This window comes from Nicotiana sylvestris, chromosome 4 (genome assembly GCF_000393655.2).
Source record: "Nicotiana sylvestris chromosome 4, ASM39365v2, whole genome shotgun sequence".
In the NCBI taxonomy this organism is placed as follows: Eukaryota; Viridiplantae; Streptophyta; class Magnoliopsida; order Solanales; family Solanaceae; genus Nicotiana; species Nicotiana sylvestris.
Genome location: NC_091060.1, coordinates 43,209,454 through 43,224,244, shown reverse-complemented (window position 1 = coordinate 43,224,244; position 14,791 = coordinate 43,209,454). Strand labels below are relative to the sequence as shown.

Here is a 14,791-nt window from a genome sequence, read left to right as displayed (position 1 = left end):
AGAAGTTTATGAAAGTAGGTCTGCCACCTCCTCTTAATCTGGTCATCTCCCATCAAAACTTTGTCGTCATCATCTTTTATGCACCTCACTTGGTCCAGATCCCGAGTTGTCCTCTCTCTCGCCTTAGCGAGTCGGAATAACTTCTTCTCCCCACCTTTGTTCCTTAGTTCCTCATACAGACGAGCAAAAGCTGTCGTCTTAGCCTCCGTCACTGCCATCTTCGCCTCCTTCCTAGCTACCTTATACCTTTGACTGTTCTCTCTCTTCTCCTCCTCGTCAGTGCTCCCTACTAACCGCAGGTAAGACGCCTTCTTTGCTTCCACTTTACCTTGGACAACTGCATTCCACCACCAATCTCCTTTGTGGTCACCATTGTGTCCCGTAGATATCCCTAACACCTCTCTCGCCGCCTTTATTATACAGTCCGCCGTCGTCGACCACATTGTGTTTGCGTCCCCACTACTTCTCCAAGCTCTCATTGCCGATAACCTTACTTCCAACTCCTTAGATTTATCCTTAGTTAAGGCGCCCCACCTAATCCTGGGGCGTCCTTGTACTGACTTTTTCTTCCTCCTTATCCTAATACAAATGTCCATCACCAAAAGCCTATGCTGCGTTGAGAGGTCTCACCTGGGATAACCTTGCAATCCTCGCACAACCTTCTGTCGCATCTCCTGAGGAGGAGATAGTCAATCTGAGTCTTCGCCACCGAACTTTGGTAAGTAACCAAATGTCCATCCCGCTTCGTAAAACTCGAGTTCGCAATGACTAGATCGAAAGCCTTGGCAAAGTCCAACAGCGAAATGCCCCCTCCGTTCCGCTCCCCGAAACCAAAGCCGTCATGCACCTCAGTGTACCCACCTGCAGATGACCCAATATGACCATTGAAATCTCCTCCTATGAATAACCTCTCAAAAGGCGGTATACTACGAACAATCTCATTCAACCCCTCCCAAAAGTGCCTCTTAATATCCTCTCTAAGCCTGTTTGCGGTGCGTACGCGCTAACGACATTTAAAATACCCTCACCCACCACTAACTTAATAGTCATTAATTTATCATTCAACCGCCTGACCTCTACCACGGACTCTCTAAGATGGCTATCTACCAGGATACCCACTCCATTCTTACCCCTCAGGACAATAGAGTACCACAACTTATACCCATCCACGTTTTTCGCCCTCGATCCGACCCACCTAGTCTCCTGGACACACGCTATATTAATCTTCCTCTTCTGAAGGATTTTCGCCAACTCTATGGATTTACTCGTTAGTGAACCTATGTTCCATGACCCGAGTCTCAATCTATAGGCTCACTTGCCCCCTCTACCTCCCCTACTACCCATCCCACCCCTGACCCCAGCCCCACACTCTGGCCCACCCGAGGACATGCCCTTATTCTATCATCCCAGACTGCAGCCACTACACCTACAACAATCTAGAGAAGACTCGCTAGTGCACAACGGACAACAAATCAAACTAGAAGGAAACAAGTGGTAACTAGTATCCTAGTTGAAAGGTTTAACTATTGCGAAGTAAAGTAACAGTAATTTAGCTAACACCAAAAGGGAAACAGTAAAACATGAGGTACCAACTCCCAATAACAAAACTTGTGGCTGATTTGATGTACTTGATGTAGTTGTACGCTCACGCACCACTTCCTACCACCCTTTGCTGACACTCGCCCAGGTTGCTCTCCTTTGCCAGTGCTCGTGCGCCCAACGTGTCTCCAATACTTCGAGAATTCCTGAAAACACAGAAAATACCACTACCCAAAAACCATAAGGAGCTATCACCGCTACCACTGGTATAGCCCCAATAATATAAAATGTACAAAGAAAGGAGAAGAAGAAAACGAGAATATAAGGGGGTGGGGGAAGATTTGGGACACAAAAGGGGTGGGGCAAGAAGACCCGATATTATTATATAGTTATAGTATTATATATTATCATATGGAAGGGATATCTATCACCCAATACTATTATATAGTTACCGGCTGCTTAGGGGTGTTTAAGGGTTGAAGAAGAACAAGTCAGGTGGTTGATGTTCTGGTTTCCGGCGTGTGTGGCGGTGGAAGGGTGGTTTGTAACAGCTGAAGAATGTTCAAAGGTGGGCGCTGGGTGGCTGGAGTTCGCTGGTGTTAGGGGTGATGGTTGGCCATGTAGGGATAGGGTGGCGCCTGTTAGGGGGTCGTGTGTGTGTGGTCTATCGGCGGCTGTGTGGCTGGAGTGAAGGGCGAAGGCGGCAGTGAGGAGATGGGGGCAGCGGCGGCTCTAAGGTTCAGGGGTGTTCTCTAGGATTAGGCTGTGTGCTTGAGAATGTGAAGAATAATCTAATGATATTACCTTTGATTTCAGTTTGATAACTAACCCGAATAAATCAGAAATTGGAATGGTGCCGGAGAAAATGACGGAGTACGAGAGGCGGAGGCTTGAGAATATAAAGCTCAATGAAGAAATGCTTGCCTCAGTTGATGAATCGAATAACTGAACAAAGATCGGCGCTGGCGAACCGTTGCGATGTCGGCGGCGAGGGAAGAACTCAATTCTTACCGTTGCGATGTCGGCAGCGGCGGATCTTCTTCACACTTCGCAAAGGATTTTCTAAGAAAAGTAATGTGACTGCCGTCTTTGTGATAATAATATACCAACATTTCCAAGCAAGCATTTATAAATGAACTTACTAATGAGTCTTCCTATCACCAGTGAAATACAAGTATTAATTAGCACCAAATAAACAGAGTTGAATACTTCCTAAATCCGGTCCACAAAATGGAAACGGAAGAAATTGACCAAGAAAGTTATTTTTATTCATAGCTAGAAACGACAATTCAAGCAGAATTCTACAACCATAATCTGTTTAACTAAAAGCTTCAACTTTCCTTCAAAACCCATGAAATTCTTTGCCATGAGATCAAACTTTGAATTCTTTTTCCTTTGTGATTCTCTGCTGCTTTCGCTTATTCAGATCAACAGTGTGAGATCTCTCTCTTGATGAGATCTTATTCCCATTTCTTGGATCCTTTACACTCATAGTGAAGGGGTTCCCTTCTTCTGGAATACTAAATTCAGCTGTAATGTGCTTTCCTTTATATGTTACTTTATTGCCCTTGTCTAAAACTGCTATAGTCTACTCAGTTGATTGCACGTACTTGAGGAAGAATTTCGACACTAGAAAGTTTTATGTCATTGTTATAAAGATTTGGAAGCGCATCGTCATGACTTATATGTGGGTGTGTATGGTGATTTCTGGTTGTCTCGTGTTGTTTATTGTACTTCTTGTCGCGGTGGGTAGTGTTTTCTCTGTAATGGGGTTCCCTCCGGACTTGATTTTATAACCCGAGATGATAGTTGGGATGATTTTCTCTATAATTTTAGCAAATGCTATGATCATTTGCAATATTGCTATTGTGATATCTGTTTTGGAGGATGATTCTGGACCACAAGCGTTGCTTCGGTTTAGTTCACTCATCAAGGTGCAAACAAAAGTTGGGCTATTGATATTTCTCGGATCGACTATTGGGATGGCATTTGGGGAGGGTTTGCTTGAGCATAGAGTGAAGATATTAAGCTATGGAAATGGATCTTCAAGAATATGGAAAGGGCCACTTTTTGTAATAATGTATTCATTTGTGATGCTTATTGACTCTATGATGAGTACTGTCTTTTACTTCAGTTGTAAATCATATAGAATAGAAGCCTCAAATGAAGAAAGTTTGCCTGTATTAGAAGTAATGCTGCACTGTGGGCCGGGCCTGAACCGGACCGGGCCCGCGATCCTAACGGGCCTAGCGGGCCTGGTGGGCCGGTCCTAACGGTCTCTTAAAGCCCGAGGCGGGCTGATCTTCAACGTTAAGCCCACGAGCCCAGGACCGTTTAGCCCGGGACCGGCTGGTGGGCCTGGGCCTGGCCCAACGGGCCTAGTGGGCCTAACGGCTATAATTTTAAAAATAAAAAATAAAAAAAAAGCCCAACGGCCATATTTAAAAAGTAGCCATTTGGGGCTTTTTTTGATTGTTTGGTAGTTTATAAAATAGCCATTTGGCCCCCAAACTTTATTTTAACTCCAAACTTTATATAATTATACTTTTCCCCATTTCTCAACTATAAATACCCCCTAATTCTTTCATTTTTACTCACCAATTCATCAATCTCTCTCAATCTCTCTACTAGAATTGCTTATTTTATTGTTGAAACTTCGTGAAAAATTGTGAAGTTAGTGAATTGAAGTCTTCAAGTCTTCAACGATTTTCAATTTTCAAGAAGTTGTTCGGCAATCCGGTAAACTCGTTTCAACTCTTAAGTTTTAAGAATATATTTTTTTGTGTTTTAGTTTGCATAATTGTAATTAATATGGCATTTTCTTTGAAAAAAATGTTTGGTAAGGGAAAAGATAAAACCGGTGAAAGTAGTGGCCAACCAACTACCCTTCCCCCGGCTCCCCGACCTAGAAAAGATAAGCAAGTTGAAAGTAGTCGCCAACCTAGACGTCTTCCTCCTCCCGTAATTCTTGATAGTGATCACCCTTGTTTTCAATTTACCGATAGTGAATTTTGCCATAATGTTGCACCAGGTGAAAGATTAGATGATGAAATTATGAATGCTCTTTATCCTAATGAAACTATCTTAGAAAATAATGAGGAAAATGAGGATGATGATGAAACCCAAGCACTGGATTTAGATGATACACCTACTAGTTCTGTTAATAACCCAACTGATGCACCGGCCGACCCACCTGTAGAAACTCTTGCTTTTAATAGAGAACCTGCTAAACGCCTAGAAACATCATTAGTTTGGAATTTGTTTACTCAAGTAAGAGAACAAAATAAGGCTACGTGTAAAACTTGTGGGAAATTAATGGCGCATAAATATACTGGAGACAGTAGCGGCACGGGTAGTTTGACTAGGCACATAAAAACACACCCTAGAGATAAAGCTAGATTTTTACAAATGAAAGCGCAGCTAGAGGGGACAAGTGTAGATTCTACGGTTAACCCTAGTACAGGTTCAAATCTAGTTCAACCAGGAATTAACACTGTGACCGGAGGTATTTTATATTACGATCCTAATAGAGATCATGAAGAATTAGCAAAGATGATTACCGTTATGTGCTTACCTTATACTTTTGCTTCTAATCCTAATTGGATTCATTATATTAGAAGAGTTTTTAATCCTACTTATAAAGGTTAGCCTCGCGCAACAGTTAAGAGCGATATTTATAAATATAAACATGAATATGAACACTATTTGCGGTATTTATTTACTCATATACCTAATCGGATTTCTATTACAACTTATATTGGTAGAAGTGGTAATGATTGTGATTATCTAACTGTTACAAGTCATTGGATAGATGAGGAGTGAACAATGAAAAAACGCATAATTGCGTATAGAATAATTAATTCACGTCACACAGGTAAGTTTATAGCTAACACTGTTGCAAATATTTATAGATATTTTTGCTTTAAAGATAAAATAATGGCAATTTCTATGGATAATGCTTCTAGTAACACTAGTGCTATAGGCATACTTACAACAACACTAAATCCTACATTTAGTAATATTTTTCATGTTAGATGTATTTGTCATATTTATCATTTAATTGTCGGTGATGGTATGCGAATTTTAAATTTAAAAATTGAAAAGGTTAGAATGACTCTTAATTGGCTTTTTTATTCAAACCGTAGAAGTAGACTTAGAGAATATTTTAAAAAATGTGATAAATATGGCCTTAGATAAAGAAAGGTTCCTAAACCTTGCCCGACTAGATGGAATTATATGTACGAAAGTTTAGTAGTTGCATATGAATATAGAAACCCAATTAATGCAATGTTTAATGCTCGGGTAGGTGGTGAGGATGATGATGAAATGCTTACTACTCAAGATTGGACGAATGTTAAAATTCTTTTAGATTTTTTAGAATATTTTCAAATTGCTTCAAATGCATTTTCTGGGCAATATTATTCTACTATTTCAAACTGTTTAGTTTATATTGCAGCACTATCTGATTTGTTTTTTGAATTTTTGGAGGGTGGGGAAATTTATCAACTTGCTATAAATGAAATGAAACAAAAGTTTAAAAAATATTTTTTTCCTATCCCTCCTATTTATGGTCTTGCTGCAATGTTAAATCCTACAATGAAATTGGGAGGTCCTCATTTTTGGTATTCAAATATTTATAAGGCTTTAGATCTTTCAAATGAGGAACTTGTTACACTTGCAAATGCAAAAGCCTCAATTAAATTAATGCTCAAACAGTTTATAATGCTTATCAACAAGCCTTAGAGCATGTTGGGCCAAATATTCCAACCTCTACTTCGTCTAGTTCACAATCGTCTAAAAAAGAGCTGCGGGCTTAAAAGCTCTTAAATCTTGGACGGAGTTCAGGGGTTATCAAGGTGATAATTATGATGAAACTTCACATCTAAATGAGCTTCAAGTTTATTTGTCTCAGGGACTTGAAAAGGAGAATCCAGACGACTCTTTTGATCTTTTGGAATGGTGGAAGGCAAGGGAAAAATATTTTCCGGTTCTTGCAAGGATGGCTCGGGATATTTTATCTATTCAAGCTTCAACTGTTGCATCAGAGAGCGCTTTCAGTCAAGCAAGACTTCAAATAGGTGATCATAGAGCGGCTATGAGGGAGAGCTTGGAAAAGTCAATACTATTCAGAGATTGGATCCGCTCGGAAAGAAGAAACTTTGGAATTGCGGAATCACAACCGGCGATAGATGAAGCTTATGAAGAAATGATGGCGGAACTTGCGGAGGATTCTGCTTCGCCTGGAAGTGGTGTTGAACAAAATTCTTTTCCACCACCACCAACGCAACCTCCTCCGAACCTTGAAGGATTTATGAGATTTGTTAGAGATACAATGTAGATTATGGTGTAACTTGTACTTTGGCACATCTTCTTTTAGATTGTTTTCCTTTTAATGGTGGTATTAGTACCTTGTTGTGCTCATTCCATTGGGGGAAGGAAGACTAAGAAAGATATGCCATTTTTGGTAATAAAAATTATAAGACATGCCCTTGAATATCTTTTTGCAATATTTTCTTGTCTTTAACTTGGAATTATTTATAAGCTATAATATATATATAACATACAATATATACTACAAGAAAATATATAAGCTATAATATATATACATAAGATACAATATATAATACAAGAAAATATATAAGCTATACTATATATATCCATAACATACAATATACACTATAAGAAAATATATAAGGGAATATATATACATAACATACAATATATATACTACAAGAAAATATATAAAGGAATATATATACATAACATACAATATATACTACAAGAAAATATACAATGACATATATATACATAACATTCTATACTAGTATACTATATATATATTATATATACTATACTAGTATACTATAGTCTATATATATATTACTTTTTCGTCAAGCACTTTTAATAATTAGATTTCTACTATTTTATATAGCCATGATATGGTTTACAAGATATTGTCTTAAACAAAACAAAAAAACAAAAAAAACCCGCTAGGCCCGCTAAGCCCAGGACCATATGGGCTTAGGCCCGTCATGGGCTAGTCTCACCCGTTGAGCCCACGAAGCCCGGGACCGCCAGAGGCCCGCTAAGCTCGGGCCCATTAAGCCCGGCCCATTAAGCCCAATTAGGCCCGGGCCCGACCCACAGTGCAACATTAATTAGAAGCCTTGACAATTTCATCAGCATTAGAAGAAGTTCAATAACAACATGTTCGAAAGCAATTTTTGACGTATTGTAAAGCTATTGGAAGTTCTTAATGAGAAGAAGGAATTGATGTGCCAAGGATTTTGTTTTGCTCGTCCTTCTCAGGACAAGAATGTCGACTCATGCTTAGCAGGACATTTGAAGATACAATTAGTTGATGTTTCGTGCTGGTTTTGTAATTATGTTTGTGATTCTTCTTATGAATTATTCTTTACTTTGTCATTATAGCTTGATAGTTTGAAAGTCTTGGTCCTTGGTAATACAAATGCTTCAGTATTCTTAGATCGAATTCTGTTAAAGGGTAATAACTTTATTTATACTCTTTTGTAGGTGGAATAGATCAAGAAATGGATGATGAAGACGATGAAGAACTAGAGCTTACTTGAAATGAATTTTGTATTGTTATAGATGAATGTTCTAGGAATCTTTTGTTACCAACATTTTTGAAATTTATTTACTCTTTTGAAATATACTAAACTTATGCACTCATGGGGTTGAACATTTGGTTATGGATAATTTTGTATTATTAATAGTTTCATTTTATGATGTATTTAAATTTTAGTGTTATTATAATTTATTATATGTATAAATATTTATTTATAACAGGTGCTATATTTTGGTTTTAACTGAACTGATGCAATAGCCTACCAGAACCGTCGCAATAGGACACAAATGGCGTTCCAGTAGACAATGTAAACAGTTGCAATAGGTCCCATAAACTGTTCCAAATACAAATATAACCGTTACGATAGCCTAAAGAAACCGTGGCTATATCCAACATAACCGTAGCAATAGCTTACATAAGTGTTGCTTTAAATAATATGGTAACGGTTAAAAACCGTTGTATAAATAATACAGTAACGGTTTTGAACCGTTCCAATTGAAAAAAATAATCGTTCTAACAGAGAAAGGGAAAACTGTTACGATAGACGTATCTATTGTCACGGCGATGCAAACCGTTGCAAGAACCATTCCAGTACACCTATGGGTACGCCGGCTAATGTGACGGTCTTTATACCGTTCCAATATCTCTATGGCAACAGTTTGGCAGTCTGTGGGAACAATTTTTCAACCGTTACCGTAGACCAATTTTTCAGTAATGGCTTCCGGTGTCACGTGTCACACTATCATTCGAGCATTTAATATAAATCAATTTTATCCTATACGCACTGATTGGTCAACGATGGGCATAAGGGACTGAAACAACTTTGCAACATTAAATTTGATGTTGGGCACTCCGGGAAAGAAATGAAGTTGGAGCATTAGCTATAAGAACTTGCATATAGTCACTCAGTTTAAATTTAGATGACACATTTTTCTTATTAATCCGTTTCATAAAGAAGGATACATTTTTATAATTGGAAATAATTCAACTTTAAACTCTTCATTTTACCTATTTTTCCCTTAATGGGAAGTTTTTATAACCATACAAATGGCATGACCCCACAAAGCTTTTACCCCTTAAGCTTTTAAGACCACATATTTCAAAAGTCTTTTTTTTCTTAAATTCCGTATTGTGTCAAACTAGCTCATGTAAATTAAAACAGACTGGAGTAGCAACTTTAACAAGAATCAGAAAGATACTTGTATTTAAGAGACATGCTTTTGCCACGTAATATAATTGTGTTTAAGAGACACTTTTGCCGAGTTAAAATGTCTATGTCACTAAGAAAGTTTAAGCTCCCATTTGGTAGTAGATTTTGGCTTCATTTTTTTCAAAAAAAAATTGAAAATATTGTTTGTTTATGAAATATGATCAAGTTTTGAGGAAAAAAGATTCAGGTTCCCAAAAACTGATTTAGGGCAATTTTTGGGTGAAATTTTTCTCTTCCATTTACAAAACTTTAATTTTTCTTCAAATAAAATGCATGTCCAAACACAGTTTTAACTTTCAAAAATTATTTTTAAAAAGCAACTTAGAAAACTCTTTTTTGAAGTTTCGATCAAATTTATATCTAAACGCTAGCTAAATGGCTAATTTACAAATAGTGTCAAGTTTAGGGGCTATCTAGGTATTTAGCAGACATTTGAAAGGAATCAATGAATTTAGGATTTTTAAATTTTTTTAGTATAAATAGATGGGAAAAATACTGAGAGAAAAAAAAAAATGAAGGATTAATGAAATTATGAAGGGTCAAGGTTATTATATTTTAAAAAATCTGGATTTTATGGCCAAAATGGTTAATTGAAGTTCTGGCACCTAAGTTTTCTCTCTGTCTCGCAAGCTGGTGCTTTGAAGAGGGAGGTAACACTTGAGTACTTCCCAAGAACGGAGAATCTCTCCCGTTGGTCAAATATAGATACAAAAAAATAATACTAGGGTCTAGCAGGGGAAATCATGTGCAAAGAAAACTAAATTAACCTGAAAGGCCACTTAAGCGTGGCTGTCTACTTGCAAATATTTTTATGAGCTACCAGCTGTCATAGAGTTATCTAATTGTTAGTGGTGCTTATTAATTTGTAGAACATAGAACGGAGACTTTGTTTTGTTGAGTTACTCCCTCCGGTTCATAATAAGTGATCAATTTATTTTTTTATTTTGGTTCAAAATAAATATCTATTTATCTAACCAAGAAATAATTTAGTTTGTTTTTTCAAAATTACCCTAATGTACGTATCCCTAAATAGCCTTTTACTCCTCACATTAACTATGCTGTAATATTTAATTAAGGGCAATTTAGTCATACGAACTACTTTTGTCTAGAATTTAGTATTTCCTTAATGAGTGTGCCCAAAGTAAATTGATCACTTATTATGGACCGAAATGAATAACAATTCGGTGTTACAACCACCTTTGTACTTTCGTGACCATTACAAAGAATTAACCCAAATAACCATCTACCAAATCTTTTAAATTAAAACTAGCCGACGAATTTATAGTATATATAAAATTCATGTATAATAATGTATAGTTGTGTATAATCAATATATAATTTATATATACCGACTAGAAAAAATAAATATAGAACAGGGGCGACTCAAGTATATGCGGGGCCTAAAGCCGAAATTTAATATGAACCCTAAATTTTTAAAGAAAGTTATACGATATGTTTTTATTTAAAGTCTATTTTCTAGCTTTTTGAGATACAAAGTGTTAATAATCCTTTTTTACATTGATTTCCCTAATAATTTATTTTCAATTGATAATATAGCTAACTCATTTAATCTTTCTTGAGATATTGTTAATTTTAGATAAGATTTTATAACACAGTAAAAGTATAGAACTATTGGAAGCTTAAATTTTTAGGAGAAAGAAAGTGAGTAAGAATATTAAAGAGAAAAGACAAAAATATGTAGGGGTTTCTGAAATATCAGGAAAAGAAAGATTGACTTTGACAAATTAAGAAAGAGAGAGAAACTTTTACACGTTATCTAGTGAAGGAGCAAGAAGCGAAAAATTGAAATGTTGGGAAAACCATTCATCTACTCATATTTAAGTAAGTCAGAATTATTACTTTATTTGTGTATATGAGCTTTCTTTTTTTTTTATATAAAAAAACCTTACTTTTGTATTTAAAATATTAAATATTATTTTTTAAATACCTATAAATCTATTATTTTTAAAAATTGGGGCCTCTAAAATTTCGGGGCCTAAGGCACAAGCCTTATTACTCAACACGTTAGAGCCGACCCTTATATTCGCTCGCTATTTGTGTAACGATCCTCATACACATTATCCGACCATACCTAGTTGTTACTATTGCCTGTTTATTATTTTATTTTACTATTTTTAAGCAGAGTATATTTCAAAAATAACCTTTTTATTATCATAATTAAAGTAGGGATAAAATTTGCGTACGGTTTACTCTTTGTTGTTGTTGTTATTCATTACCCGACCAATAATAACCAATGAAAACATGCTGGCTTATGATTCTGTTATTATTATTTGCTTACGTCACGAACCTAACGTCATAATCAGTACGATGCGGAGGTCTGGTCCGCTCGTCTTATTTACGTCTCAAGTCGTTATCTAACTAGTGGAATAATTATTTTTCATAAAGTAGTGCCACCTACTACACAATATAAAACTGGTAACGTAGCCAACAGCATCAAGTGCAAGTAAAACGTAAAACTTGCACACATAAAAGTTCGATTATAAACCCTGAAAGTCAGAAATAAAATTTGCATTATTAGTCCACTTTAATCTGTTATAATAGATTATTAGCCTTATTTTTCAAACTATTTGTCATATTTAATATGATTAATAAATAGAAGTTAGATTCCTTCGAAAAGGATTGCGACTATTTAATGTAATTAATTACCCTAATTTCCTTAGGACCATTTGAATTTTGATCTCAGGGAATTAATTAACAAAGAGGGGGGTCCAGAATTTTCAGAAGATAGGTGCATTCTTGGAAAGAAGTCAATCAAAAATTTATATTTGACATGTTTAACTTTACTCTCTTACTTGTTTGATTCAAAAGATGTTAAAACCTTTTTGAACAAATCAATCAAAAATAAAGGGGTAAATCTTAGCTGAATACAATAATCTCTAGACAAGATAATAGATAAACAGAGAATTGTCGATAAGTTTCTTTTCGTTCTAAAATAGTGATTTGCCGAGAGTTTCGATGCCCTGTTACAAGATTACTATCCCCCTTTTATACTAGAGAAAAACTTTTCTAAATTGTAAGAAACAAAATATAAGGAATATTCGACGGAATATTTCTAATGTCCCCTAATGGGTTTACACTACTACAAGGGTCGTGCAGTCTCTTCTTTTGCCCTAAGGTCGCCTCCCCCGGACGTCGACTCGAAGATACCCGATCGTTTGCCGTACTCGTCATAGATCGTAGTCGGTCAAATTTGGACCCATACAGTTAGTCCCTCCGCTTGTCGGGCTTGCGACAGGATGCGTCCTCGATGAATGGACTTCATGCGTTCTTATGGAGAAATTTGATCTGTTGAAACGTTATGACGCGGGTCAACGAGAGGTGATCATCGTGTTCAGCAAGACACCAAATGATACACTTTACCGGGAAATGATGTTAGCTTCACGCGCGTCATCATTACGCTGGTTTTTTAGGCAGGGACCGACGGCTTGATGCTTCGATTCCTGCGCTGCTTTGTGACCTGCCGCCTCGATTCTGGTGCCACCCAACCCTATAAATAGGTGAAGGATTTGTTTTTTCGAAAAACTTTAGCCATTTCACTCTTGATAACTTCTTTCACTCTTCCTCATTTGCTCGCATATCCTTCTGTTTCTTCTTACGTTCTTCATTTGAAGCTTATTCTTCCTTCTTCATTCTGTGTTGATATTCCTTTGAACGATATTATGCCGAGGTCTCGTCATTCTCGTGAAGAGGTTCCTGAGGCCACCCCGTTGTCCAGGGCGCCCCCTTCTGGCGGCGAAGATACGATGGTGGAAGAGGGTGACAACCCCCCTATGGTGGAGGAGTTACTACCGAAACACGCCTTATCCCGGAGTGACTTCCTCAAAGATCCCCCTCCTACCCCGAACCCCGTATCTTCTGAGATGGAGCAAGTTCATATCAATGCTCTTCATGTAAAATATGGTATTCCTGCTCATATAGAGATGGTTCTGGCCGGGAGAGATTATGTGGACGTCCACAGACCTGGGTACTACGCTTTCTATGAGTACCCTTTTATGATCGGCTATACTCTTCCTCTCTTCCCCTTAGCGGAAGAATTCTGTAGATTCTATCAAGTTTGCCCAGCACAACTTTCGCCATATACGCTCAAGGTGCTTCTGCTATTGAACAAGTATGCAGAGTTGGCGGAGTGTAGCGTTTCTGTCCACCACCTTTTGCACATGTTCACGCCTGGTTTCCTCAAGGGTACCATGGTGCATTTGAGACTTCGTGGCACGAACGGGCTGGTGGTCGAGACGGATGACCGAGCAAGCCATAAGTTTTGGCACAAGTACTTCTTTGTCAAAACCGAGCACATCGTTTCTGACTCCGCCAGATTCCTGGAGCGGTGGAACGAGGCTCGTAAGTGTCGTCACTCGTCTTCTTCCCTTTTCTTCTATATTAACTATAAAGTTTATTCGCTTGCCATTTTGGAGCTATGGGCCGTCCGCCACGCCCTATTGTAGATATCAGGGATTAGGTAGCCCGTCTATTGCCTCATGCAACAGAAACTCGAGCTTGGCCCGCCTTCATGAAGCGTTACGGCCCTAAAGTTCCCTCTGGTAAATGTCTTACTTACTACTTCATTGGTCGTGCGACCTTATTTGATGGTACGTCCCTTTGTAATGATAGGTCGAGTAGCCTCCAGGCGAAGGGCGCTAGTCCTGCCTTTCGACAAGCCGAGTGAGTCTGTTCGAGAGGGTCGTCCTCAACCTGTTCAATTGGAAGATCCGTCTCTAGTCATGGCCGCGAGGGAAGAGGCTTCTTCGATGCCGGTCTCAGCCTTTTACGTCTCGCGCCTCAGCCGATCCGGTCATGCCCCATCGTTTGTATGAGTTGTGGGTCCACGTAGAGGCTCGGCTTGATGTGTATAAGACTTTTCATGTCGAGGGGAGAGCTACTGAGGCGGAGCTCCAGGCTGTCACACTAAAGCTCGTGCAGCTCATGAAGCATACGGGTACGACCCCCTCACACCTGACGGAGATGACATCAGTTCTGATGATGCGAACCGCCTTGCCTCGGATTCGTGGTACGAAGATGCTTGCCCCCGGGGGATTGTGAGGGCATGTGTAAGTAATATTTTGATGTAATGTAAACTTTATTTCGTCGATTTGTCCTTTCTTGCACTTATTGAACCCATGTTATCGTCGACGGTCTTGACTTATTGGGATGTTGCTTTGAACTATCGTCGAAGTAGGATCCCGTCGCAGTTCGAGTGAGGTCGAACTCATGTTATCGTCGATGGCCTTAGCCATTTTGATGTTGCTTCGAACTGTCGTCGAAGTAGGATCCCGTCGTAGTTTGAACGATGTCGAAATCACTATCGTCGATGGCCTTAGCCATTGGGATGTTGCTTCGAACTGTCATCGAAGTAGGACCCCATCATAGTTCGAATGAGGTTGAACTCATTATCGTCGATGGCCTTAGCCATTGGGATGTTGCTTCGAACTGTCATC

General features: G+C 38.3%; 1 pseudogene; it reads left to right on the top strand.

Annotated features, from left to right (window-relative positions):
• The first annotated feature begins 2,517 nt into the window (after window positions 1–2,517).
• On the top strand, window positions 2,518–8,129 carry LOC104236131 (uncharacterized; annotated as a pseudogene).
• Window positions 8,130–14,791: the final 6,662 nt, after the last annotated feature.